Source organism: Giraffa tippelskirchi, chromosome 5 (assembly GCF_054371585.1).
Source record: "Giraffa tippelskirchi isolate mGirTip1 chromosome 5, T2T-mGirTip1v1.2.pri, whole genome shotgun sequence".
NCBI classification, from domain to species: domain Eukaryota; kingdom Metazoa; phylum Chordata; class Mammalia; order Artiodactyla; family Giraffidae; genus Giraffa; species Giraffa tippelskirchi.
The window spans coordinates 33,014,833-33,041,014 of NC_137279.1; the positions used below are offsets into that span (position 1 = coordinate 33,014,833).

Below are 26,182 nucleotides of genomic sequence, written 5' to 3' on the forward strand. Positions count from 1 at the left end.
CAAATTTCCTTTTATTTATTTACTTAAAAAAATGTTTCCCATCTCTTTATCCTTTCCTGATGCTTTCTGGGAAAGTTCCCCGATGTGACCTTCTAGCTCACTAAATCATTCTTCGGTTGTTATGGAGTGCTTGATTTTAGGAATAAAACATGAATCTGCACCTCCGGGAGCCTTCATCCCCTCACGTGAGTCCAGAGGGATGCCCAGAGCTCTGAGCCCTCCTGGCTGTGTCCCCACCATTCCCATATGTCATGTGTCCCCTCACCCACTCCTTGCCCCTCTTCATCAGCCACCACAAGGGGCCTGGAGTCCCAGGACCCCTCCTCCCCAGGAGGACCATTCCTCACTGCTCCACTGGGAATCCACTCCCCTCCTTCTTACCTTCTCCATCACATCTATCACCAGCTAGTATTTGCTGCATTGTATTTTTTTACGTTATTTATTTTCTGTCTCTCCTGCCAGAATGTGAGGGCCAGGAAGGCAGCACTTCTTGTCTGTTTCATTCTGTAATATTGTCTCAGAATCTAGCATGTAGTGGATACTCAATAAATATTTGCTAAATGAATCAGTGATTGTGTCGGGTTGGCCAAAGAGGTTGTTTGTAACATCTGTCCATCGGATTTCCCAGGCAAGAATACTGGAGTGCATTGCCATTTCCTCCTCTGGGGGATCTTCTCTACCCAGGGGTCAAACCCGAGTCTCCTGTGGTTCCTGCATTGCAGGTAGATTCTTTACCACTGAGCCCCCAGGGAAGCCCCCAAAAGTGAATCAGTGTTGGTATTGGGTTGGCCAGAAATGTTGTTCAGGTTGTTTGTAACATCTTAGAGAAAAACCTGAATGACTTTTTGGCCAACCCAATGCTTTATTCTTTATTCATTTCACCTATTATTATTATTATTAATTTTTTTAGAGCTACCTTTTATCAGAAAGCTTCATTGTGGCAGAAAGAGTGCTAGGGTATTTATATTCATGGCATTATTTACATATTAATTTATTTGTTAAATTCTATCTATTCTTAGGAGAAGGCAATGGCACCCCACTCCAGTACTCTTGCCTGGAAAATCCCATGGATGGAGGAGCCTGGTAGGCTACAGCCCATGGGGTCGCTAAGAGTCGAACACGACTGAGCGACTTCACTTTCACTTTTCCCTTTCATGCATTGGAGAAGGAAATGGCAACCCACTCCAGTATTCTTGCCTGGAGAATCCCAGGGACGGCGGAGCCTGGTGGGCTGCCGTCTATGGGGTCGCACAGAGTCGGACACGACTGAAGCGACTTAGCAGCAGCATCAGCAGCAGCAGCAGCATCTATTCTTATTGTGGAAAAATATGTGGTATGTAATATAAAACTCACCACTTTATTTTATTTTTGTTTATTTATTTTAAACTCACCACTTTATATAGACAGTTCGTTGGCACTGAGTACGTTCACATTGTTGTCCAGCCAACACCACCATCCACCTCCAGACCTTTTTCATTTTCCCAAACTGAAATGCTGTCCCCATGAAACAAAGCTTTTGTATGTGTTTCATACCCAGTGTTTCCAGCTGGTTCTTCTTTACGACTGCCTGTTCTGACTTTCTATTCCTGACATCCCCCCTTATCTCTTTGAGGATGTGTCTTTCTTAGCTTGAATTCTTGTTGTGTTTTGTCTATTAATCCTGCTTCATCGATGGCGGTATCTCCTGTCTTTCTTTTGGGAGGGCTACTCTCCCTGGAGGTCTTGTGCTTCCCCTGGGAGCCCCAGCCCCCTTGGATGGCAGTATGGACTGGGGAGAGGTGGTGTCAGACCCCTACTTGGGCTTTTCTTGGTGAGTTTTGGAGAACAGGTGGGTTTAGGGGTGCCCCTCACTGTGGAGACTTGGGTGTTAAAGTTGGGCTTGCTCACTCCCTGATGATGTCAGGTGCCCCCTGCTTGCCCCCCTGGCCAAATTGACCCTTTAAAAATTTTTTTTAATATACCCTTTTACTTGATTAGATAATGTCTTAATTTGCATGGATAGATAAAGTGGACCTGTAATTGTTATTTCTCATAACATTTTTTGTGGCTCAGCTGGCTTCCCTTGTGGCTCAGCTGGTAAAGAATCTGCCTGCATATGGGAGACCTGGGTTTGCTCCCTGGGTTAGGAAGATCCCCTGGAGAAGGGAAAGGCTACCCACTCCAGTATTCTGGCCTGGAGAATCCCATGGACTTTATAGTCCAAGGGGTCTCAAAGAGTCGGACATGACTGAGCGACTTTCGCTTTCATATATATAAAACATTTGTTTTTAATTTTGTATCTGAGAGCAGCCGAAGGACAGCTCGAAGTTTCCCCTCATCCCTTGGAGCAGGCCAGGGCTCGGGGGCCACAGTCCCGCCAGAGACTGAGCGGCCGGCAGGTGCCTTTCCTTGGGATCTCTTCCCCTTGTGTCCCGAGGTTTGGGTTCTCTGGTTTCTCTTGGCTCTGACCTCGGTGCTTTTGACTCAGTTACTTTCAGACTCAGTTTCTCCACTTTCCCATGTTACTTGTTAACCTCCCCCCATGCCCACTTCTCCTTTTGCCTGATGGGCCACCAGGGAGTCCCGTTCTCAGCTCAGTGTTGTCGCATGGTCAGGCTTGTTTCAGAAAGAGACTTCGTGGGAAGCCACAGATGTGTTTTTATAGAATTCCAGTGTGTTTGGGCAGGAAGGGACTTTGGAGGTGATGGGCCTTGTTGGTCTCAGATGATCTTATATTTAACTCACTGATGACTCATTTGAGGAATCCAGATCCTGCTACTGGGAAAACCCTCACGCTTTCTTTTAGCTGCACTCTTAAATATTTACAGTTATTCGTTGTTACATTTCTAATTTCTTTAAGGACCTGAATATTGGAGTAATTGTGTTGGGTGATAAGCTGGTGCGAAGTTCTTGATTATCACCAAAGCCCCAAGTCTTCACAGCACTTCCCACCACCTCATCACCATTGACCTCTAAGCTCCAGGAGAGCAGGATTTTGTCTTGTGTTCACTGCTCTCCCCTCCAGCTCCTAGGACCACACTCTCAATGTGTATTTTCTGAATGAACCAGTGACATGGTTTAGTACCTTACCTCTTGAAGCCCTTCTCTTAGCTCCACCCTGAGCTTACACACTTTCAAGGCTGGAGGCTTACCACCTGGGATAGTGACCTGCCTGCCATTTAAAAAAATTATTTATTTCTTCTTTTATTTATTATTAATTTATTTGGCTGTACTAGGTCTTAGCTGTGGCATGTGGGATCTAGTTTCCTGATCAGAGAACAAACCTGGGCCCCCTGCATTGACAACACAGGGTCTTAGCCATTGGATTACCAGAGAAGTCCTCTGCCTGCCATTTCTGATGGTATAATAAATGGTCAGGAAGTTCTGTCTGCTGAGCTTAAATAATTCCCCCTGAATATACATCAGCCTTGCGTCTGTCCTCTGGAACCACAGGGAATACCTTGAATCTATCTCACCCAGGACAGCACCTCTGTCTTGAAAGACAGCATTGTGGGCGTCCTTGAGTGTCTCTAATGAGCAGATGTCTCCTGCGGCTTCTATCTCCTTCATAGGACTTGCTATTGTTCTTCTCCTCTGTCTCGATCATCCTCCTCTGGGTAAGCTCTTGTTTTCAGTTCTGCTTTGAAATGTGCTGGCCAAACCAAGACTAAACCACACACGTGGCTGCTGATCAGAACAGAGGAGGGCATTGCTACCTTCTTTTTCTTGACATTATCTTCAAGTTAACCCAGCCAGATGAACGCCTTTCAAGCTGGTGCTCAAACTAAAACTCTTTTCCCAGTCCTGGGTTCCAGCCAGGAGAGGTACAGGCTCTTGACCCTTAAGCAAGGCAGGATATAGAACGGATGCTGGGCTGGGGGTCAGGAGACCCACCTATATCATGGGCTGACGATGATGATCAAATGAAATAGCCTAGTGAAAAATGCTTTGAAAGCCATAAAGACATCCAAGGCTACCTATTACTGCCATGGAGCTGGTTTATTCTGTCATAAATCCCTTGAGGTCTGCTTGAATTCTGTCTCAGCCTACCAGAATATCAGCATCCTTCTCAATGATGCTATTCATGGGATCTCAGAAGAATACTGTGAACCTATTCAGGCTGTTGATAGAGATGTCCCACGTGATACGGTGAAGGGCAAAGCCTGTGATGTCTCCTTCGAGGCCTCCCTCCAGGTGACTGGGATCTATTATTCCCTGCTTTGCAAGTTTGGTCAGTCAACCAAGGATGAATCTCCTTGCCAGTACCACCATCTAATTTCCAAGGATAACATGAGGGACTTTGCTGGCTGCCTTGCTGAAATCTAGAGTCACTGAGACATGCAGAATGTGAGTCCTATCAATATGGGGATGAGATGGTTGGTCATGACTAACTTTGATGATGCAGATCAGCTGCTCTCTAAGTGCTCCTCCCCAAACTTGTAATCCCCAGCATCTCATCACAGAGGACAAAACAAGCAAGTCTCAGCAACTCCCTGAGGGCACATGGTAAAGACCATGGCAAATTGCTGCTCATCTACCTCAGGGTCTCAGTCTCAGCCCTACTGACGTTTTGGGGTGGATAACTCTTTGCTGGGTTAGGGGGTTGTCCTATGCCTTGTAGGATGTCTAGCAGCATCCTGGCCTCTGCCTGCTACTAGGTACCAGGCGTGTTCATCTCCAGCTGGGACAGTCCAAAATGTCTCATGACATTGTCAAATGTCTTTTGGGTGAGGGGTGAGGGTGGAATTGCCCCTGTTGAGAACCATGAGACTAACTAAAGGAGAAGTGAAGTGAAAGTCACTCAGTCATGTGACTGAGTGACTCCATGAACTATACAGTCCATGGAATTCTCCAGGCTAGAATACTGGAGTGGGTAGCCTTTCCCTTCTCCAGGGGATCTTCCCAACCCAGGGATCGAACCCAGGTTTCCTGCATTGCAGGCAGATTCTTTACCAGCTGAGCCACCATGGAAGCCCAACTAAAGGAGAGAGGGCAGAAATATTTAGAATGATATCAATGGTACCAACCATCACCATCGTGTTGTCTGAACTTGGCTTCAGAATCACACAGGTTTGCTGTCCTAATTGTGTTTTGCAAAGGTAACTGATTTTTTTTAAATGTTCATTTATTTATTTTATTTTTGGTGGTGCTGGGTCTTTGTTGCTATGTGGACTTTTCTGTAGTTTCACTGAGTGGGGGCTACTTTCTAGTTGCGGTGCACGGGCTTCTTATTGCCCTGGCTGCTCTTGTTGTGGAGAACAGGCTGTAGGGCACAGCTGGGCACAGAATGGGCTTCAGTTGTTGCAGCACACAGGCTTAGTTGCCCCACAGCATATGGGATCTTCCCTGATTAGGGATCGAACCCGTGTCTCCCTCATCATCAGGCAGATTCTTTACTATTGAGCCACCAGGGAAGCCCAAAGGTCAGTACTGAAACAAATTCGTATGCTTTGATTTTGCTCTGTCAGCATCAAGGAATGTCGTCCAGAAACATGTTTGGCGAGCAGGGCAGGGACGGGGGATGGGGAGCAAGACTGAGATAAATACTTGGGGCCCAGATAACTGGTTAATTGGGTGGTCCATGTGAGAGCAGCCGGAGTCAGACTTGGAGGAGATGTTGATGGAATTCCAGGTCTCATTGGTGCATGACTCCTGTGAAGGAGCTTCAGGACTTTATTACTGTGGTTTGAGGCAAAAAAAGCAAATAAAGGGGGAACTCTTAAGCTCCTTTGGTTTTAAGTAATCACTCATGCAGGTAGGTTGGTGGTCAGGGGAGGCCACACAGGTGCTTTGTGTGGAAGTTATTGTTTCCATTAGAAAGAGTAATGATTTTCATATACCAGCAAGAACAAACCCATGTTATTCCAGGCTGAGAAGGAGAATAGTGGGAAATCTCCAATTTTCCTGAAGTATCTGGTTGATTCCCTGGGAGGCAACAGCAATTGTGAGAGGTGAGTCTAAGCCTGTCGTTGCCTGTCAAACAAGAGATTATTCATCGTTATTATCTTTATTTTGAAAATGCACTCCCCAAAGGGTACAGGCTGTGCTATGCTTCTCGAAGGTACACTTCCACTTTAAAGTGCAGGCTGTTTTGACGTGATCTGAGCATAGGAATGCGTCCAGTTACAGAAAATAATTTCCCTCACTTTTCTTGAAATAAAAAATAGCCCAACATGCTTAGGAAATGGGAATTATGGTAGACACTACATTATTTTCTAGATGGGTCACCTTACCCACTAAAGTCCTGTCATCCTGTTAATAGTGAAAAATTGTGTATTTGAAGAGAGAATAATTGTTGAGGAACAGGGAGGCCAATTCTGTGTTTTGTTTTGTTTTCAAAAATAGGGGTTTGGCATCAATTTCACTTGGACTTTTTGAGTGAGGCAACTGGCACCTCAGCTGGAGAACTTGGTTGTTGTTGTTCAGTTGCTCATTTGTGTCCGACTTTTTTGACCTCATAGACTGTAGCACGCCATGCTTCCCTGTCCTTCACTATCTCCCAGAATTTGCTAAAACTCATGTCCAGTGAGTCAGTGATGTCATCCAACCTCTGTCACCCCCTTCTTCTTCTGCCCTCAATCTTTTCCAGCATCAGAGTCTTTTCCAGTGAGTCGGCTCTTCACATCAGGCAGTCGAAGTATCGGAGCTTCAGCTTCACATCAGTCCTTCCAATGAGTATTCAGGGTTGATTTCCTTTAGGATTGACTAGTTTGATCTCCTTGCAGTCCAAGGGACTCTCAAGAGTCTTCTCCAACACCACAGTTCAAAAGCATCAATTCTTTGGTGCTCAGCTTTCTTTATGGTCCAACTTTTATATCTGTACTTGACTACTGGAAAAACCATAGCTTTGACTATGAGAACTTGGGTGGGAACCCAAAACTGTGTCTAGAAGAGGAGGCAGCTGCCCTGGACTGGCTTCTGGAATCCACCGTGGGGCCTGGCTCATCAGCTGGGCAGAGCTCATGTGGTCCCATCCACATGCTAGAATGTCCTTATGATCCCATGGACCTTTCAGAAATATGTATATTCTGTTTGCTTTTTTTTTTTTAAGTAAGTCTTTTTATTGTGACATTAAGCATGTACACATAAAAGGGTGCCAGACAAAACTGTGCAGGTTAGTAAGAGTGTGAAAAGCATCTATTTCAAGAATATACATGCCAGCACCTTAGAAGCCCACTCCTCTCGTCACCCCCTCCTTAAAGACAACTACTACTCTGATGTCTAACCCTATAATTTAGTTTTGTCTGTTTTCTCAGTGTTTTGAGCTTGAAACATTTTAAACCTACACAGAAGTTGCAAAAGGGATGTAATGAGTACCTGTCCACTTTTTACCTCAAAGGATCGATTGTAGTCATTTTGCTGCATCTGCTTTCTCTCACCTGAGAAATTTTTAGATGCCAACCTTGGAGCCAGGCTTCTGTGTTGTCAGATTACCCTCAGGTCAGTTTCCCAGACAGGAGCCTGATGGGTGCTCAGCACCCATTTTGAGGCTTCTGGTGGAGTGAAGAGTGTGGGGTCTCTTTGGAGCCCCCAGGAGTCCAGGTTCAGTTATCTGGGAAAAATGACCAGTCAACTCGTCAATAAATTAATTCATTAAGCTCTCCCTCCCTTTCTCCCTCCCTTTCTCTTCGCCTTTCTTCCTTTCAGCAGATACTTTCTGACCACAGTCTGTGTTCAGGAGCTAGGGTACAAGGTAGGCAAGAGGGGTCTGATCTTTGCCTTCATGGCTCTTACCTACTATGTAGGGTGTGAGGGGGAAGCCTGATCAATGTACAGAAGGTGACAGAAAGTGTCTTACAGGGAGTTCAGGTTAGTTAGGAAGGGGATCAGCCCAGTCTATCAGGGTCAGGGCAGCTTCCTGCAGGCAGGGACCTTGAGACAGAAGGATGAAACTGTTTTGAAATGAGTTGTGTCCCCCAAATTCATATGTTGAACCCCTGACTTGCAGTGTATTTGGAGATCAGGCTTTTGGGAGGGGGTAGTTGGTTGTTTGGTTCGATCCCAGGCACAGATGGTAAAGAATCTGCCTTCAAACCTGGGTTTGATCCCTGGGTTGGGAAGATCCTCTGGAGAAGGGAATGACAACCCACTCCAGTATTCTTGCCTGGGAAATCCCATGAACAGAGGAACCTCTCAGGTTGCAGTCCATGGGATTGCAAAGAGTTGGACATGACTGAGCGACTAATTAGGATTAGATGAGGTCCTGAGGGTGGAGCCTTCAAGATAGGATTAGTGCCTTTATCTTTTAATTTAAAAAAAATTGTATTTATTTATTTGGGTGCTCTGGGTCTTAGTTGCGATGAACAGCAGTTGTGTCATGTGGGATCTAGTTCCCTGACCAGGGTTCGTACCCGAGTCCCCTGTATTGGGAGCACAGAGTCTTAGCCACTGGACCATGAGGGAAGTGTAAGAAGAGGAAAAGACCAGAGTACACTCTCTCCACCATGTGAGGACTAGGTGAGAAGGTGGCCATCTGCAGGTCAGGAAGGGGGCTTCACCAGACACCAAACCCTGCCACATCCTGATCTTGAACTTCTCAGGCTTCAGAACTGTGATAAAGTTAATTTATGTTGTTTAAGCCACTCAATCTAGGATATTTTATTATGGCAGCCAGAGCAGTTTAAGACTGACAGCATGAGGACATGTTTCCAGCCAGGCTAGTTTGAGCCCTGTGTACTCAGAGTGTTGCAAGCTATTCCAACAACTGCACTGAGCACTCAACACACACCGCCATTCATGGAATCCCATGCAACTGGACACTGGGTCTGGACAAGGGTGCATCCCTGGTGGAGTGGCAGCTGTCAGAACTGGCTGAGTAGGAGATGGAGTAGACCAGACAAGGGTGGGGAGTGTGATAGAGGAGGAAAAAGCATTCACAGAGGAGAAGGCTTTCTTGGGAGGCCAAGGAAAGTTAGAGGAATCATGACTGAGGCTGGCTGAAGCATTTGGAGGATGGAGCAGGGAAGATGGCATGCCAGCGCTGTGTTCCGGGCTTAGCTAGACTTGGAGAAAAACTGGGAATTGCTTCTTAGACCCGCCCACAGTATTTGGGTTTGGAAACTTTCCAGATTTAAATCCAGTCTTCCTGTGGACAATGGGATGTTTTCAGATTCTCCTAACTTTGTTCTTAACACCCTGGATAGTAAGATCGGTGAGCAAAGAGATTTTTAAGAATCAACTTTACTTTTTCACGTTATAGACTAATATGTGCTTACTACAGAAAATTTAGAATGTATAGAAAATACAAAGAAAAAAAAGGGGTTGTGTTTTACTCAAGTGTGGCATTAATTTTTAGAAATTTTAAGTGGAAGATGGCAGGTTTTTTTTTTCCTTTTATTGCTTATTTGATGAATTCTTCCCCCCCCCCCCAATAACAAGCCTGTTAGTCCTTTCAGAATTACCCTGAGACCGAGGCATAGAAAATTAGCTTAGTAATTACAAGAAAATTGATACAGCCGAGAAGAAGCTTGCTCATCCCTATGGCAAGCTCAGGAACATAGCTGGGAGTGAAAATGACCTTCTACGAAACGCTGAGCTGGGTGAGTCCTCTCTGGGCCACGTCTGGCACTGGGCTATGATCGTGACTGAGCTCAGATCACCCACCTTGGAGGACCGTCTGCACCTGACACATCCAAGCTCAGCTCGAGTGTGGAGAGCAGAAGTCTGTCTCCATCTGAGCTGCACGACTTCTCTTTCCTTCCTCTCCACATTCACATTCTATGATTTCTCCTCCAACTTCTTTACAAAATCAAACATTGGAAATGTATGATTTTTAGTTTTTTTCCCCCTGGTTGGAGAATTTACTTATTTACTTTGGTTTCATTCCGTTTTGCCTAGAGAAGGATTTGCAATGGCTTGTAATAAAATTTACTTTTCAACAAAGCTGCCAGATGAAAGTAAAAACTGAAAACACAGTATTCCTAACATTATTGTAATTGGCTTTTCATTTAGCTACGAGTAGGAGGGAGCAGGAGTAGCTGGGAGCTACGAGGAGCAGCTATGAGTAGGAGGGAGCAGGAGTAGCTGGGAGCAACGAGGAGTAGCTACAAGTGCCCTGGGAACAGGAGGGAAAGATGACAGATGTATGATTATTTATCTGGATGGATATAGACCAGCTCTGAGCAGAGGGGCATTCTGTCATCACTAGGTCCTTCCATGAGGGGTCATACCAGCTTTTACTTGAGGGATGTTAACCAAGAGAAGGGCCGCGCTGGGTCTCACATGGCTTAGAGCACATGCATATTTCTTACTGTTGTTCAGTTGCTCATTTGTGTCTGACTCTTTGCAACCCCATGGACTGCAGCATGCAGGCTTCCCTGTCTTTCACTGCCTCCCAGTTTGTTCAAATTCATGTCCATTGAGTCGGTGATGCTATCTAACCATCTCATCCTCTGCCACTCTCTTCTCCTGCCCTCAATCTTTCCCAGCATAAGGGTCTTTTCCGATAAGTTGGCTCTTTGCATCAGGTGGCCAAAGTATTGGAGCTTTAGCATCAGCATCAGTCCTTGCAATGAATATAGGGTTGATTTTCTTTAGGATTGACTGGTTTGATCTCCTTGCAGTCCAAGGGACTCTCAAGAGTCTTCTCTAACACCACAATTCAAAAGCATCAGTTCTTCAGTGCTCAGCCTTCTTTATGGTCAAACTCTCACATCTGTACCTGAATACTGGAAAAACCATAGCTTTGACTGTATGGACCTTTGTTGGCAAAATGAGGTCTCTACTTTTTAATATGCTGTCTTGGTTTGTCATAAAGTTCAGTGCTATAAAGAACAATATTGTGTAGGAACCTGGAATGTTAGGTGTTTCCTGTAACCATCTCTTAATAAGCTGCAGCCTAAGAGAGCAGGACTTGGGAGATGAGGGATGTGAAAACAGGGATTCCTGCTAGGGATCAGTGTGTTGAGTGCTCATGGCGAGTAGCCATGCGCTGGACATGATGATGGAGCTTCCAGTCCAGTTGGAGAGATGGACATCACTCCTAGGTCCTTCACTTGTTCAAGACCCCTGAGAGTATTCCCAATTCCCATTAGAGGAACTAGTTCAAACTCCTTAGGACTCCTTTCATGGTCCTGATGTTTGGGACTCAGTTTATCTTCCTGCTTTTAGCTCTAACCTGCCTCTTTCTCTCCCCATCCTTCACCTCTCGGGCAAAATAGCCTTGGCTATTGTACTTGGGATTGTCCCACAAGTTGCTGTTCTAGGATTGGGTAGCAACGAGCAGCTGACAGGCACCCTCAGGTCTCAGTGATCGTCCTGCTGTGGGAAGCCCCTGGCAGGAGATAAGAAGAGCCTTTTGGGTGCAAGTCTCCTGGTGGGCTCGCCAAAATTTGTTACCAGCCAGAGCTAGAACCAAACTCAGGTTTGGTCGCTAGTCACCCAGAAGTCAATGTTCAAGAGATAACAGTTGGTGGAAAAAGAAAGATGCATTAGTCAGGAAGCGAGAAACCTGGGGAGATGCTTTCCGGAACACGAATCCCCAGGTTGCTGGCTTCCTTAATAAAGCATCTTTCTTTTATCCACCAACCCTTGTCTCTTGAACATTGACTTTTTGGTGACTAGCAACCAAATCTGAGTTCAATTCTGGCTCTGGCTGGTGACACTTGAGGCCTCCTGCTGCTTCTGTCCTTCTGCCCTGGGATGCCCAGCCCTGCATCCTTGTAGAAGCCCCCTTGGTGGGCTCCCAGATTCCTGGTGCTGCCCTTACAGCACCGTTGCCTGCAGTGGCTCTGTGCTTGTCCACTGCCCCCTTACCAGGTTGTAAACTCCACAGTGAGGGAGGCTGTGGCTCTTCATACTTGTTTTGCTTCCCCCAGGCCTTTGCACTTAAAAGGCACTTAGTGATTGTTAAATGAGTTGACCCGCAAAGCAACTAGAATTTGTAAGACCTGAAAAACAGCATCCCACACAATTAGTGCACAAAGTCCTGAGTGCAGACAGACACTCAGAGTGGACAATAGGGGCAGGGGGTTCCTCATTCAAGAGGAGGAAAGGAGGGCTTTGAAAGGGAAGACATGGAGCCCCACTTCTGTCTGTGCTTTTCGCTGGCACAGTGATGGAAGGTCAACCTTGTGGTCAGTGCCATCTGGGGCACCCTGGGGGGAGGAGGAAGGTGCAAAGGGAGCCAGCCTCTGAAGGAACTTTTAATTCCTCTCTGGGGCCTCAGATTTATTCCAGGGAGATCCTCCTAGAGCCCAGCATGGGGGAACAAGATAAGCGCCAGGTGAGTCATGCAGAGAAACAGGGAGCACAGAAATGAGGGGAGGTGAACGGAGCTCTGAGCCGGAGCTGCCGGCAGAGGTGGGAGGGGGCCTGATGGTGACAGGAGGGTGGTGGTGGGGACAGGCAGACACAGCCCTTGCACAGAACACCTGCTGAATAAAACTTCAGTGGCTTGTTGGTTTCTTGTTGACATGAACAGGATCTTAGGGAGGATCTGGACAGGCCAGGGATGAGCTTGGCTCTGTGTGGGGCAGGAGACCTGCCCTCCTCAGCCGGAAGGTCCCTGGAGAAGCGAGGAGCCAGGCCTGGCCAGGAGGGCATGTTCTAACCCTGCATCAACACCAAATGGGTAGAATCTTTACAAGATGATGGCTTCATCTGGACTGTTTAAATTTCCTAAGGCATTGGGACCCCTTACAAGTGGCTCTGAAAGGAATTGCATTGCTAATAAATGCAAACTTAAAATATTCATTTAAGATGATTATTTCATATTACTGAGTAAGTGTAGAGAGAATTAACTTCCTGCTCACTTAGGGTAGAATCCATGACTATCTGAGCTATTTAGTGAATGAAATATTTAACCTAATTTATATGCTTTAAGTGACCTAAAGATAAACGTTATGGTTTAGTGCTGAAGATGAGGCCAAGGGAAATAAACAGATGCTTCAGGCGTCCTGCCAACTTTCCTGGGAGAGGAGCCTTTGGGAGGCTGGGTACCTGTCTACCCCTCACCAGGGATCGGCAGGGGCTGCTTATCTCCTGGCCCTGGGCAAGGGAGCCAGGGTCACCTCCCCTTCACTGTGGATCTGCCTTTTCTCCAGTGGTGGCCGTGCACAGGTGGGAGGGAGCAAGGAAGCTGGCAGGTCACTTTGGGCTGTGTAACCTTGGTCAAGGTCACATCCTTTATTGAGTCTCAACCACCTCATCTTCAACCTGGCATGACAATCCTTATTCCTCAGGGTGGTGTGGGGGTTCAATGGCATAACTTGGATCTAATCCCTGGCCCGCAGACGGCAGTACAGGTGGCAGAGGCCCTCAGAGCTCTCAGGGTAGTGTAGGGACAGGCGATTTTAATGGAAATCAGAGTTCCAGGAATTTCTGCTACATCTCTCCTGGCTGGCTTAGCCCTTTTTCCTCTTCCTCCCTTTTCTTTCTGCTTTTTTCTCCCCTAGTTCAGCACTGGTCCTGCTGGTGGAGAGAGGTGGGGCTTGGCCAGGACTGGGGAGGGGAATCTTCCCATTTTCCTTATTGTCTTAGAGCCACTCAGGAGCCTAGGCAGCTCTGGGGTTGGGCCAGGCCTGCTTCCCCAGGGCCCGGTGGGATAGGAGATGTAGGGACTGGAGGGGGCTTGCATGAGAGGAAGCTGGAAGATCTGGTGGCCTCTTTGGCGCAGCCTGGTTAGTCTGCAGAAAGAGCCAGAGCTTGCACCTTGGCCCAGGTGTAGATGCCTGCAGAGGGCTGCTTCTGTTGGCCAGTCCTTAATTTGGGGATAAAAGTTCTAGCCCCAGACACCCCAAATGCTCTCCTTGTAGCATTCATACACACCCTCCTGGTTCGGCGCCTGCTGTCATGTGTGGGCGCACTAGCTACTGACTTCTATCTTGTCCTGTCACTGCAGAAGGAATCCACTGCAGGTTTAGTGGGTTCTTGGTAATGTTGGACTTGAATTGGCAGTTAGATATTCCAGTTTGGATTGTGTTATTTTGCCGAGAAAGCTCTTCAGGTGCTCCAGCTACCCTCAAACTCAGCCTCTGGACTTCTTCCTGTTTCTAGCACTGTCTCCAGCCCCTTCCACATGCTCTCCATTCTGCAGATACCAGGGGTCCTTCCTCAGTATGACACTCAGGCCTCAGCTCCAACCTCCTCAAAGGGGCAACCCCTGATCACTCTGTTTAAATAAGCCCCTCCCCATCCCCTGTCTCCAGGCTGGTTTGTTTTCTGCAGGGCATTTATTATGGTCTGTAGCTATTTTAGGGCTTCCCAGGTGGCTCAGTGATAAAGAACCCACCTGCCAATGCAGGAGACACAGGAGACATGGGTTTGATCCCTGGGTCACAAGATCTCCTGAAGAAGGAAATAGCAATTCACTCCAATATTCTTGCCTGGAGAATCCCATGTACCCAGGAGCCTGGTGGGCTACAGCTCATGGGGGTCTCAAAGAGTTGGACACTCACATAGCTATTTTATTATTTCATTGCTTTCCTTTTTGGTCCATTCAACCTAGGAAAGTAAGCTCCACCCATCCTAAAAATATGTGTTGTCCAAGACCTTCTTCCCCACAGTTACCCCACCTCCCAGTTCCCTTAGGTCCGTGGGGCTAAGACCTGTTGATGTCCTGGGCCTCTTCCAGCTTCACCCCTCTCTTGTTTCTCACTTCACCATTCACACTCTTTTTGACTCTGCCCCTTTCTCACCACATTGTTCTTACTTGGCAAAACCAGAGCCTGGAGTAAATCAGTTCCTGCCTGCTCCTCTCCAGGATGGCCTGGCAGTCCCAAGACGCTGCTCAGGGATGCCCGTGGTCCCCTGTCTGCGCTCCAAAGCGATACTTATGCATCCGCTCCCTCTCCTCCTGCCTCAGCGCATCTCAGGCCCTCTCCTGGCTGAAGACCTTGCTCATCAGACACCATCAGCGAGAACTTCCTCAGGCTCCTCCTGCCAAACCTGAGCTCCTGCACCTGCGTGCCCCGCGGCCTTCTCCTCATCGCCGGGAGGCCCTGGCTCGGTCCTCGCTATTCTCTGCCACCCTCCCAAGCAGCTATTTTCTCTCTTTCCTGGAGCATACAAACATTCCATGATTCCTCCCATCTTAAAAATATCCCTCTCGATGTGGAGAAATTGGAACCCTTGCGCACGGCTGGTGGGGACATAAAGTGGGGCAGCTGCTATGGAAAACAGTATGACTCTTCCTTGAAAAATTAAAATAGAGTTACCATATGATCCTGTAATTCCACTTCTGGGTGCAGACACAAAAGAACTGAAAGCAGAGTCTCAAAGAGGTAACTGTACACCCGTGTTCTCAGCAGCATTGTTAACATTAACCAGAATGTAGAGACAACACAAAGATCCATCAAGGGATGAAGGGATAAATCAAATGTGGTAGGTCCATACAGTGGAATATCATTCAGCCTTAAAAAGGAATACAGTTCTGACACCTGCCGCAGCATGAATGAACCTCGTAGACATTGTGCTCAGTGAAATAAACGAGTCCCCAAAAGAACGAGTACTCTATGATTCCTCTTATATGGATTACTTTCAGTTCAGTTCAGTCGCTCAATCGTGTCCAACCCTGTGACCCCGTGGGTTCTAGAGCAGTCAAAATTCACAGAGACCAAAAGTAGAAGAGGGGGTGCCAGGGCCTGGGGAGGAGAGGGATTAGTGTTTAAATGGGGACAGAGTTTCAGTTTTACCAGATGCAGAGTTCTGGAGATGGATGGGGTGATGGTTGCACAACCATGTGAATGTATTAAACAAGACTGAACTCAATACTTTGAATGAATAAGAGGGTAAAGTGTGTGTTTTGTGTATTTTACTATAATTTAGAATTTTAAAAAAGTCATACACAGAAGCTTGGAAAGTTTAGAAAGTTATGAAGAAGGAAATTGAAATACATGCTCCCTCTCTTGACCCCACTCCCCTCTAGCTACCACCCATCTCTCCTCTTTCCTGGTGATGACTGGGGGAGTCCCTGCCCTAGAGGGCCAGCAGATCCCTGTTCTCCCGAAGGCCCTCTGCCTCCCACCCCAGCTTGCCACCAAAGCCATGTTCTCAAGGCCCTCTGTGACCTCTGCATTGCCCTGTGGTCTGTTCTCCATCACTTCCTTCGCACCCATAGCACTGGGCTCTCCCCACTTTGTTCCCTTCTCCTAGTGCCTGACTGCCCCCTGGACGTGCATGGTTTCCACTCACCTCTTGTCACCTCTTGGGGCTTCTTCTCCTTGCTTCCTTTGCCAACTCCTCCTCGCCTTCGCTGTTGTAAATCTTGTAGTGCTCCAGGCTTGCCCTTGGAGTCCCCATGTTTACCACTCACACCCACTCTTACGCTTCTGAATATCACCCCAACCCAGTGTCCATGGCCTGGACTCCAGCCTCACCAGGCCAGTGCTCTTCTGATGTCTCCACTTGTCGACGGTCCAAAGCCCAACTCTGACTTCTCCCCAACCTGTGATTCTTTTTCTTCTCTCAGTTCATGCCAGCTGCATCCTTCTGGTGTCTTGGGCCAAAAGCCTTGGGGACATTTCTGAATCTTCTCTCTGTCTTCACACCCAACCCATCACCAAGCCTGTTGGCTCTGCCTTGCAAGACATCTTCTGTCTCCTGCCTTCTGACACATGCGTGTGGCCAGCACCTGGTGCTTGGATGGTTGTGGTGGCCTCCCTGCTATCTTCTGGCCTTGTCTTTCCTCAGACTCTCCTGCCTGGGCAGCCAGAACGATTGTGCTAAGATGAAGATCACTGTGTACTTACAGCCCCCGCTGACTCCTGTCTCACCAAGAGTAAGGGGCTTTGTTCTGAACACCTTTCGCTGATGCCTGGGGCCCTATTTGCCTCACTCCTGTGCTCACCTCCTTCACTTCCGTTCTCGCTCCGTCCCCTCCTGCCCTCTGCTCTAGCCACACCGGCCTGCGTGTTCACTCCTCCTGGTTCAGAGGGCCACATGATCTCAGCTGTTTGCATTTGCCCTTCTTTCTTTTCCTCCTTCTGGAAGGAGGCGCTCTTTCCTCCCCCTGTGCTGCCAGCTCCTGCGATGCGTGCCCTAGAGGTGTTGAGCATTTTTTCATGTGCTGGGTGGCCCTTTGTGTGTCTGCTTTGGAGAAAAGTCTATTCAAGTCCTCTGCTCATCTTTTGAGTCAGATTGTTTGGTTGTTTTTTGGTTGTTGAGTTGGGGGAGGTTTTACATGAGCCTGGTTTGCCTGTGAGGCCTAAAGAAGTTGCATTTTACCTGAGGAACGGAAGCCTTCTGAGCAGAGGCATGAGATGATCAGACTTGTGCTCTGGAATGTTCACCCTGGCAGTGGTACAGGATGCACCAGGCCAGAGCGAGACCCAGGCTGAGTTGGGTGTTAGGTGATGGATGGGGAGAGCCCTGCTAAAGTCAGGGAGATGGCGAAGGGAGGACCACAGATGGGGCCATGCCCAGATAGTGTCATCAGGCCTGGTGGTGTGGGGGAGAAAGCTGAGAGGATCTTTCTGGAACCCTTGTGCTCCTCCCCACGATGAAGGGATCCTGGAGGCATCACAGTGATGCTTGCGGAATACCTTTCCCTCCGGTGAGCCATCAGGACTCAATAGCTTGGCTGCTTCATCTCGCTCATTTGCGGTGACCCCACCAGCTAGGCCTGGCTGTCCTCACCTCAGCGTACGTGAGCAGGTGGGGCTCAGAGGTGTTCTGCTCCTGGAGTCACATTGGAGCCAGGAGTTGAACCTGGAGGTGCTGACTTGCCACCTCCCCGGTGTGGATGGGGCCCTTCAGTGTCTGTGGGCTCCTGGTGTTCTTGGTGGCAAGGCCAGGAGTGCCGGTGCCATCTCAGCTTCCAGGAGCTGGTGGAATTTTCCATCATGAGTTGCCTGCACCTTCCAGGCCCAGACCACCCCGTCACCCCACCCTTCCTTAAGCCCAGACCACAGATGGCCAGCTGACACCAGCCTCCAAAGTCAAAGACGAGAAGGCCTGGCAGTGCAGCTGCCACCAGAGGGGAGGCCGTGATCTTGGACTATACAAACCCAGTGCATTTGCTCATCCTAAAAATACAGTGCTTAAAATAGACCAGTCCACATGGGAGGGGGAGCCCGCCCCTGGTGCAGGCTCTGTGGGACTGCTGTACTGAGGGGCTGGAGCCTGCTGGGGCAGTGTGTGCGCTGGGGAAAGTGAGGCCCAGGCTCCGTTCCAGGGGCTCCTGTTCTGGCCCCATCCTTGCTCTTAAAACCTCATCAGGAGCTGGGTGTTTGCACAGATGGAAATCAGAACTGAAGCAGAGCCTTGGGCTAGACCTTGGAAAAGCTGCAAACAACAGTTTGTGTTTTGGGTGTGAGGCTATAAATAGCCCAGGAGGCCTGAGGCGGGGTGGAGGTTCAGTCAACTGTGAAGAAGCTGGAGACAGGCTCCTTTTCCCCGGAAATCCCAATGTCCTCTAGAAATGTGATCTCATCCCCGCTCCCCAAGCCAGCTTGCCCCATTACGCACCTCAGCAACAGAGCGGTTGGCTGCAGGGACCCACCCTTTGGTAACTAAAGTCCAAACCTACTGCAGATTGAAATATGCTCCCGTTTGAATGTGGCAGGACACTGTGTGAGCGCAGGCCCCAGCCTCCCAGCCTCGAATTATTTCTGGTAACTCAACATTTGAGTCGGTTCCAAAAAGGAGCTATCTTCTCTTTGGTGCCTTCTCCAGGCTCCCCGTCATTGGTAGGACTGGGTGGGGTTGGATGAGCCCAAGATTCTGTGCGCGATCTGGGACCTGGGGAAGCCAGGCCTCTTGGGGTTCTGTCTGGATTCTTAACCTGTGACTGTGCACAGCCTCCCACTTTGAGTGTCCAGGGTTGAGAGTCAGAGAGTTGAGCAGTGTCTGAAAATTGTTCTAATAACTCCATCCTTCCATGTCTTTTTCTGGAGAAAGAGTATGGAGCTTTTCTTCCAGATTTTTAGAGGCTCCCTGACTCACCAGCCACAGATTCAGTGAACTGTAAGTTTTCTGCCAGCCTGATCATCTCTGGTCCTATGATTCCAAATCAAGAAGTGCTGAAGGTGACAGGAGCACGTTCCCTCTCAGAGCAGAGGCGAGGCATTTGGAAGTCTCCACTCCCAGTGCTCCAGTGGGTTTTGCTAGATGTACCAGCAGCTTGGAATCATCAAGATTTTGAATCTTTGGAGGCTCTCATCTCTGGCTCGGTGAGCCATTGTCATCACCACACAGTGACCATTTTGTTGGACTGAGTGGAGACAGTTAAATGCAGTTTATACCCTGCCAGTGCCACGCGGTCCCACCAGCACCTCTGCCTGGCTTGTCCTCTGTTCCGAGAGTGTTCGTTGCTCCCTTAGTCCTGATCCCGCCACCCTGCAGGCTCTGATCAGAGGCTTCTGATGGGGTCGCAGCCAGACATGGTCTGCCTTTCCTCCGAGTGCACATCCTGTTATGCCTTTTCAATTAGAATTTTTTTATTTTTGTTTTTTAAAGTTATTTTTTCATATAAATAGTTTTTGAAAAACAATTTTATTTATTTTCCCTGGAGAAAGTGAAAGTGAAAGCTGTTCAGTCGTGTCCGACTCTTTGCAACCCCATGGACTATACAGTTCATGGAATTCTCCAGGCCAGAATACTGGAGGGGGTAGCCTTTCCCTTCTCCAGGGGATCTTCCCAACCCAGGGATCGAACCTAGGTCTCCTGCATTGCAGGTGGATTCTTTACCAGCTCAGCCACAAGGGAAGCCCAAGAATACTGGAGTGAGTAGCCTATCCCTCCTCCAGCAGATTTTCCTGATCCAGGAATTGAACTGGGGTCTCCTGCACTGCAGGCTGATTCTTTACCTACTGAGCAATCAGGGAAGCTGTGGAGAAGGGAATGGCAACCCACTCCAGTATTCTTGCCTGGAGAATTCCATGGATAGAGAAGCCTGGGGCTACAGTCCATGGGGTGGCAAAGAGTCAGACACAACTGAGTGACTAACACACACACACACACACACACACACACGCACACAGTTATTTATTTATTGGTTGTGCTGGGTCTTCATTGTTGCACATGGACTTTTTTTAGTTACAGCAAGTGGGGGTTATTCCCTAGTTGCAGTGTGCAGGCTTCTTGTTGTGGTGGCTTCTCTTGTTGCAGAGCTCAGGCTCTAGGCTTGTGGGCTCAGTAATTGTGGTGCATGGGCTTAATTGGTCCATGGCATGGGGGACCTTTCTGGACCAGGGATCGAACCTATGTCTCCTGCATTGGAAGGTGGATTCTTAACCACTGGATCACCACAGAGGTCCAAAAAATTTTATTTTTGAAGTGTCATCATGTAAAATTGACTCTTTTGGGAGTGTGTGGTTCTATGAACTTTAACTCATGTGAGCACCACTGCAGTTAGTGTGCGAAACAGCTCTATGCCCTGCAGGCCCCTGTTGCTGCCCCTTTTGTACCCTGTCCTCCTCCTTCCCCAACCCTGAGCTCACTGACTGAGCTGCCCTCTGTCCCAGCATCTGGTCCTCATGAAAAGGTCATATAGAGGCTGCTTCTTCCCAGCCCGATGCGTTTGACATTCATCTAAGTCACGTGTCTCCTTGTGGTGACTGGGTATACAAATCCATTACCACAGTACATTTGCACCTTCTGGTGAATTTTACCTTCTTTTGTGCATGGCCTGTGTCACTAGAGCAGGGGGCAGGGTTAGCGTCTCATTCATTTTTACAACCTTCCATGTGCTGTGCAAATATTAGGAACTTGGTTGTCGAATGGATGAATGAATGAACCCCAGCACATGTCGTGGAAGTGAAATTCATTTTATAGAACTTTGGTATTTCCTCTGCCTACAAAGTTCTCAAATAAACATAACCTTCAATTTCCTGAATTTAAAACAATTAACCTTCCCCTAGGTTAAGGAAAGATATACCCATTTGAATGCAGAGTTCCAAAGAACAGCAAGGAGAGATAAGAACGCTGTCCTCAGTGATCAGTGCAAAGAAATAGAGGAAAACAATAGAATGGGAAAGACTAGAGATCTCTTCAAGAAAATTAGAGGTACCAAGGGAACATTTCACGGAAAGATGGGCACAATAAAGGACAGAAACGGTATGGACCTAACAACAGCAGAAGATATTAAGAAGAGGTGGCAAGAATACATAGAAGAACTATACAAAAAATAACTATCTTCATGACCCAGATAATCATGATGGTGTGATCACTCACCTAGAGCCAGACATCCTGGAATGTGAAATCAAGTGGGCCTTAGGAAGCATCACTATGAACAAAGCTAGTGGAGGTGATGGAATTCCAGTGGAACTATTTCACATCTTAAAAGATGATGCTGTGAAAGTGCTGCACTCAATATGTCAGCAAATTTGGAAAACTCAGCAGTGGCCAAAGGACTGGAAAAGGTCAGTTTTCATTCCAATCCCAAAGAAAGGCAATGCCAAAGAATGCTCAAACTACTGCACAATTGCACTCATCTCACACGCTAGCAAAGTAATGCTCAAAATTCTCTAAGCCAGGCTTCAACAGTACATGAACTGTGAACTGCCAGATGTTCAAGCTGGATTTAGAAAAGGCAGAGGAACCAGAGATCAAATTGCCAACATCCATTGGATCATTGAAAAAGCAAGAGAGTCCCAGAAAAACATCTACTTCTGCTTTATCGACTATGCCAAAGCCTTTGACTGTGTGTATCACAACAAACTGTGGAACATTCTTCAAGAGATGGGAATACCAGACCACCTGACCTGCATCCTGAGAAATCTGTATGCAAGTCAAGAAGCAACAGTTAGAATTGGACATGGAACAGCAGACTGGTTCCAAATTAGGAAAGGAGTATGTCAGGCTGTATATTGTCACCCTGCTTATTTAACTTATATGCAGAGTACATCATGAGAAACGCTGGACTGGATGAAGTACAGCTGGAATCAAGATTGCCAGGAGAAATATCAATAATCTCAGATATGCAGATGACACCACCCTTATGGCAGAAAGCGAAGAAGAACTAAAGAGCCTCTTGATGAAAGTGAAAGAGGAGAGTGAAAAAGTTGGCTTAAAGCTCAGCATTCAGAAAACTAAGATCACGGCATCTGGTCCCAAGACTTCGTAGCAAATAAATGGGGAAACAGTGGAAATAGTGACAGACTTTATATTTTTTGGCCTCCAAAATCACTGCAGATGGTGACTGCAGCCATGAAATTAAAAAAGGCTTGCTCCTTGGAAGAAAAGCTATGACCAACCTAGACAGCATATTAAAAGCAAAGACATTACTTTGCCAACAAAGGTCTGTCTAGTCAAAGCTATGGTCTTTCCAGTAGTCATGCATGGATGTGAGATTTAGACTATAAAGAAAACTGAGTGCTGAAGAATTGATGTTTTTGAGCTGTGGTGTTGGAGAAGACTCTTGAGAGTCCCTTGGACTGCAAGGAGATCCAACCAGTCCATCCTAAAGGAAATTAGTCCTGAATATTCATTGGAAGGACTGATGCTGAAGCTGAAACTCCAATACTTTGGCCACTGATGCAAAGAACTGACTCATCAGAAAAGACCCTGATGCTGGGAAAGATTGAAGGAGGAAGGAGAAGGGTTCGACAGAGGATGAGATGGTTGAGTGGCGTCACCAACTCAGTGAACGTGAGTTTGAGTAAACTCTGGAGTTGGTGATGGACAGGGAGGCCTGGTGTGCTGCAGTCCATGGGATTGCAAAGAGTTGGACACAACTGAGCAACTGAACTGAACTGAACTGAACTTTGCCAGTGGCTCAGCAGTAAAGACTCCACCTGCAGTGCAGGAGACACAGGAGACATGTGTTCCATCCCTGCGTCCGGAAGATCCCCTGGAGGAGGAAATGGCTACCCACTCCAGTATTCTTGCCTGGAGAATCCCTTGGACAGTGGAACCTGGTAGGCTACAGTCCATGGGGTCGCAAAAGAGTTGGATGTGACTAAGCACACTTCCCTGGTGGCTCAGCTGGTAAAGAATCCGCCTGTAATGCACGAGACCCCGGTTTGATTCTTGGGTCAGGAAGATCTCCTGGAGAAAGGATAGGCTACCCATTCCAGTATTCTTGGGCTTCCCTGGTGGCTCAGATGGAAAAGAATCTGCCTGCAATGTGAGAGACCTGGGTTCGATCCCTGGGTTGGGAAGATCCCCTGGAGAAGGGAACAGCTACCCACTCCAGTATTCTGGCCTGGAGAATTCCATGGACAGAGGAACCTGGCGGGCTACAGTCCATGGGATCGCCAAAAGTTGGACACAACTGAGCGACTTTCACTCTTTAAGCACACATGCACACGTAATCTGTTGGCAGGACATACAGGAGGAAATAAATCTAAGTAGCCTAATGACAAGGATGTCTTTACACCTACTTGTCCACCTTTCTATCTCTGTTTTGGGGGACAGGTACCTTCCAGACTGTGTCATAGGATCTGTAACCATCCTTCCCATCTCTTAAGCCTCATCAACAGTCTACAGCAACTCAAGTACAGGAGAAGAAGGCCACACTCTTGGAAGCTCCTGAACAGGCCTGAGTCTGAGCCGTTTCACTCCTCTGAACCTCCTGGGAAGGTGGACCCAGCAACAGAATGAGATTGGCTCAGCCTGGAAGTTGAGACCCCTGGATGTGGTTGGGCTCTGCTGGTCTCTGCTGTGTGACCTTGCTTAGGTTGCTTCCCCTCTCTGGTCTTTGTTTTGTTTTCTTTATTTTGTACACGTGTTAAATGATGAAACTGCAACAGATGATCTCTGTGGTCTCTTCAGTCTCTGAAACAACATGATTTTGGGACTACGTGACATGAATGCCGCACTCGTGCAGATAAATACAAACATAGAGAAGGAGGGTTTTCTAACGAAGGAGCGTTGGTTCTTTGTGAAATGTAGACTTCCTGCTTATTCCTGAATATCCTCACTTAGCAAGTGTTTATTAGGTGTAAGTTTGACCTTGAGAGTTTTAGTGTCAGCAGAAGTTGGAAAAACTGATGTCTTTGTGCTGTGCTGTGCTTAGTTGCTCAGTCGTGTCCGACTCTTCTCAACCCCATGGACTGTAGCCCACCAGGCTCCTCTGTCCCTGGCAAATCTCCAGGCAAGAATACTGGACTGGGTTGCCATGCCCTCCTCCAGGGATCTTCCCAACCCAGGGATAGAACCCAGGCCTCTTGCATTGCAAGTGGATTCTTTACTGTCTGAGCCACCAGGGAAGCCTTTGAATTTATTCTTTAAATGAAGAGAGGACAGGAAAAGAGTAGGTCTGCGCTATCATGGCCCTGTCTAGTTTTTATGGGCCATCTCTTTTCTCCTGCCTTTTTTCCTGGGATGACCCAGTTCAGATTAATATCCTTCAGCTGAGCCTCCTGAGGATGGAATGCCCAGGTACCCCTGACACGTGGGTTAGAGTGGCAGGGGCCTCAGCCTGGCCTTGCTGTTCTTTGAGCATCTTTCACTCCTGCAGCAGAAGAGCACAGTGAGGGGCTCCCTGGTGGCTCCTTTTGCTCCGAAGGGGATTCGGTGCAGAGCTGGGTGCAGGGAGGTCCTTTGTGTGAATGTCTGGGCTCGCTCCTCTGGGCCTTGGTTTCTGAGAGCCTCGGGGGCCTCCTTTGTTGAGGATTCCTCTGCCCCACCCTTGGTGGTCTCCAGAATCTCTGCATAGACCACTGTTTGTCCTCCTGGGCTCCCAGGGGTCAAGAGGCTCATCCAGGTGATACAGTTGGTAGATGGAGCTGGGGGTTAGAACTCATCTCTTGATTCCTACATCAGAAAGTCGCTCCATTGAGTAAATTTTTTTATGGTCTCAAATGGGTTTAACAAGAAAGAAGTCATGTTGGAAATAACCCAGCTGAAGGCCACAGAGGGCAAGTGTTGGATCTTCCTGTAATTAGCTGTGCTTGTGGTATAGGAAGCGAGGATGTTTTCTGTCCCCGGTGGCCTTGCCTAGGGGTGAGATGGGGGGGACAACATTTCGTTGTTATCTTTTTCCCAGAAAGAACAGGTAGGGGTGAGCTTCATGTTGGGCTCACCTTCCCCCATCTGGAGAACTCCATGGTAATTTTATAAGCACTCTTTATCTTTCCAACCCCCCTCCCAACTGCCCACCCGAATTTATGCTGCCAATTACACTAGCCTAGCGAGAGGAGGCTCTCGGCGAATAAGGCTGCTTTTATTGATGTCTTTTCAGGTGCTAACAATATGGTCTCAATCACAAACACTAGACTCCACCCCCCTTGCAACCACATAGCCGTGGTAATCACAGAGCGTGTATATCCAAGGAAATGCTTCCTGTCTTTGGAGTCAAAATCATTTTGGGGGTCATTTCTGGGTTTTCAAGTCCACACTTTTCCCTCCCAGCCATTAAATGTTCTAGCCTCTTCTGGCATCATTTTATCCTGAGAGAAAGCTGGCCTGACCCGGTGCCCTGGCTATACCGTCTCTGCTCAGCATTGAGGAAGCAGCCAGGGACCCAGGAGGGAGGGCCCCGGGATGGAATCAGTGCACAGACACTCCTGGCATCAGGGTGTCTGGTCCAGCTCTGGCTTCATGGGCTGCCCTCTTGGCAAGAGGGCTGTGGTGGGCCTGTGGTGGGCAAGAGGGCCTGCACCATGTTGGTGCCTGAAGCGAGGTGGACTGGTCCAGGAGCACATGGATGCCTCAGAACCACTGATGTTTCTTGGGGATGCTATTCAGAGCAACCCCGACTCCTCGGACTTTGGCAGGTTCTCAGGCTGGCATGTTGAGGAGCTGACCTGCTCTCTGGGACAGGGTGGGCTGGGCAAACTCCCCAGCGGTTTGTATAGTCTGAGCTTCTGTTGTCAACTTGAACAGTCCTGTGAAGGTGTATTGGGGACATATGGAAATGGTTCCCTCTGAACAGCAGCCCCCTTGTTGGCTAGAAAGACCTCCCAAAGGAGTAAGATCAGGCTGGGGATGGGATTCTAGGCTGTGTGTGTAAATTCAACAGGGTTCCCGTGAATCTGTGAGACACACAGATCAGGGGAGCCCCTGGGAGTTGGGGGGGGCGGTGGGACAGCGGTCACCTAGCCTTCAGTGAGGAGTGCAGTGGTCGAGGGCAGTCCCTCTTAGCAACACTCTGGGTCCAGCACTGGATGCCCTCCTGGCTCTCCAGAGGGGACAGTGTTTCACTGTCAGAAATGCTCTAAGACCATCTGAAGAAAAGAAATCACCTGCAGAAATGAAAAACCACAAGCCAGGGTCTGTTTATTCTGCCACTGTGTAAAAGGAGTTCAAACAGTCAATCCTAAATATTCAATCCCTGAATATTCATTGGAAGGACTGATGCTGAAGCTGAAGCTCCAGTACT

General features: G+C 48.0%; 1 protein-coding gene across 4 annotated transcripts in view; it reads left to right on the forward strand.

The window, feature by feature from the left end:
- The window catches only part of CAMTA1 (calmodulin binding transcription activator 1), a 975,729-nt gene that overhangs the window by 202,840 nt on the left and 746,707 nt on the right, over window positions 1-26,182 (forward strand). The window lies entirely within an intron of this gene.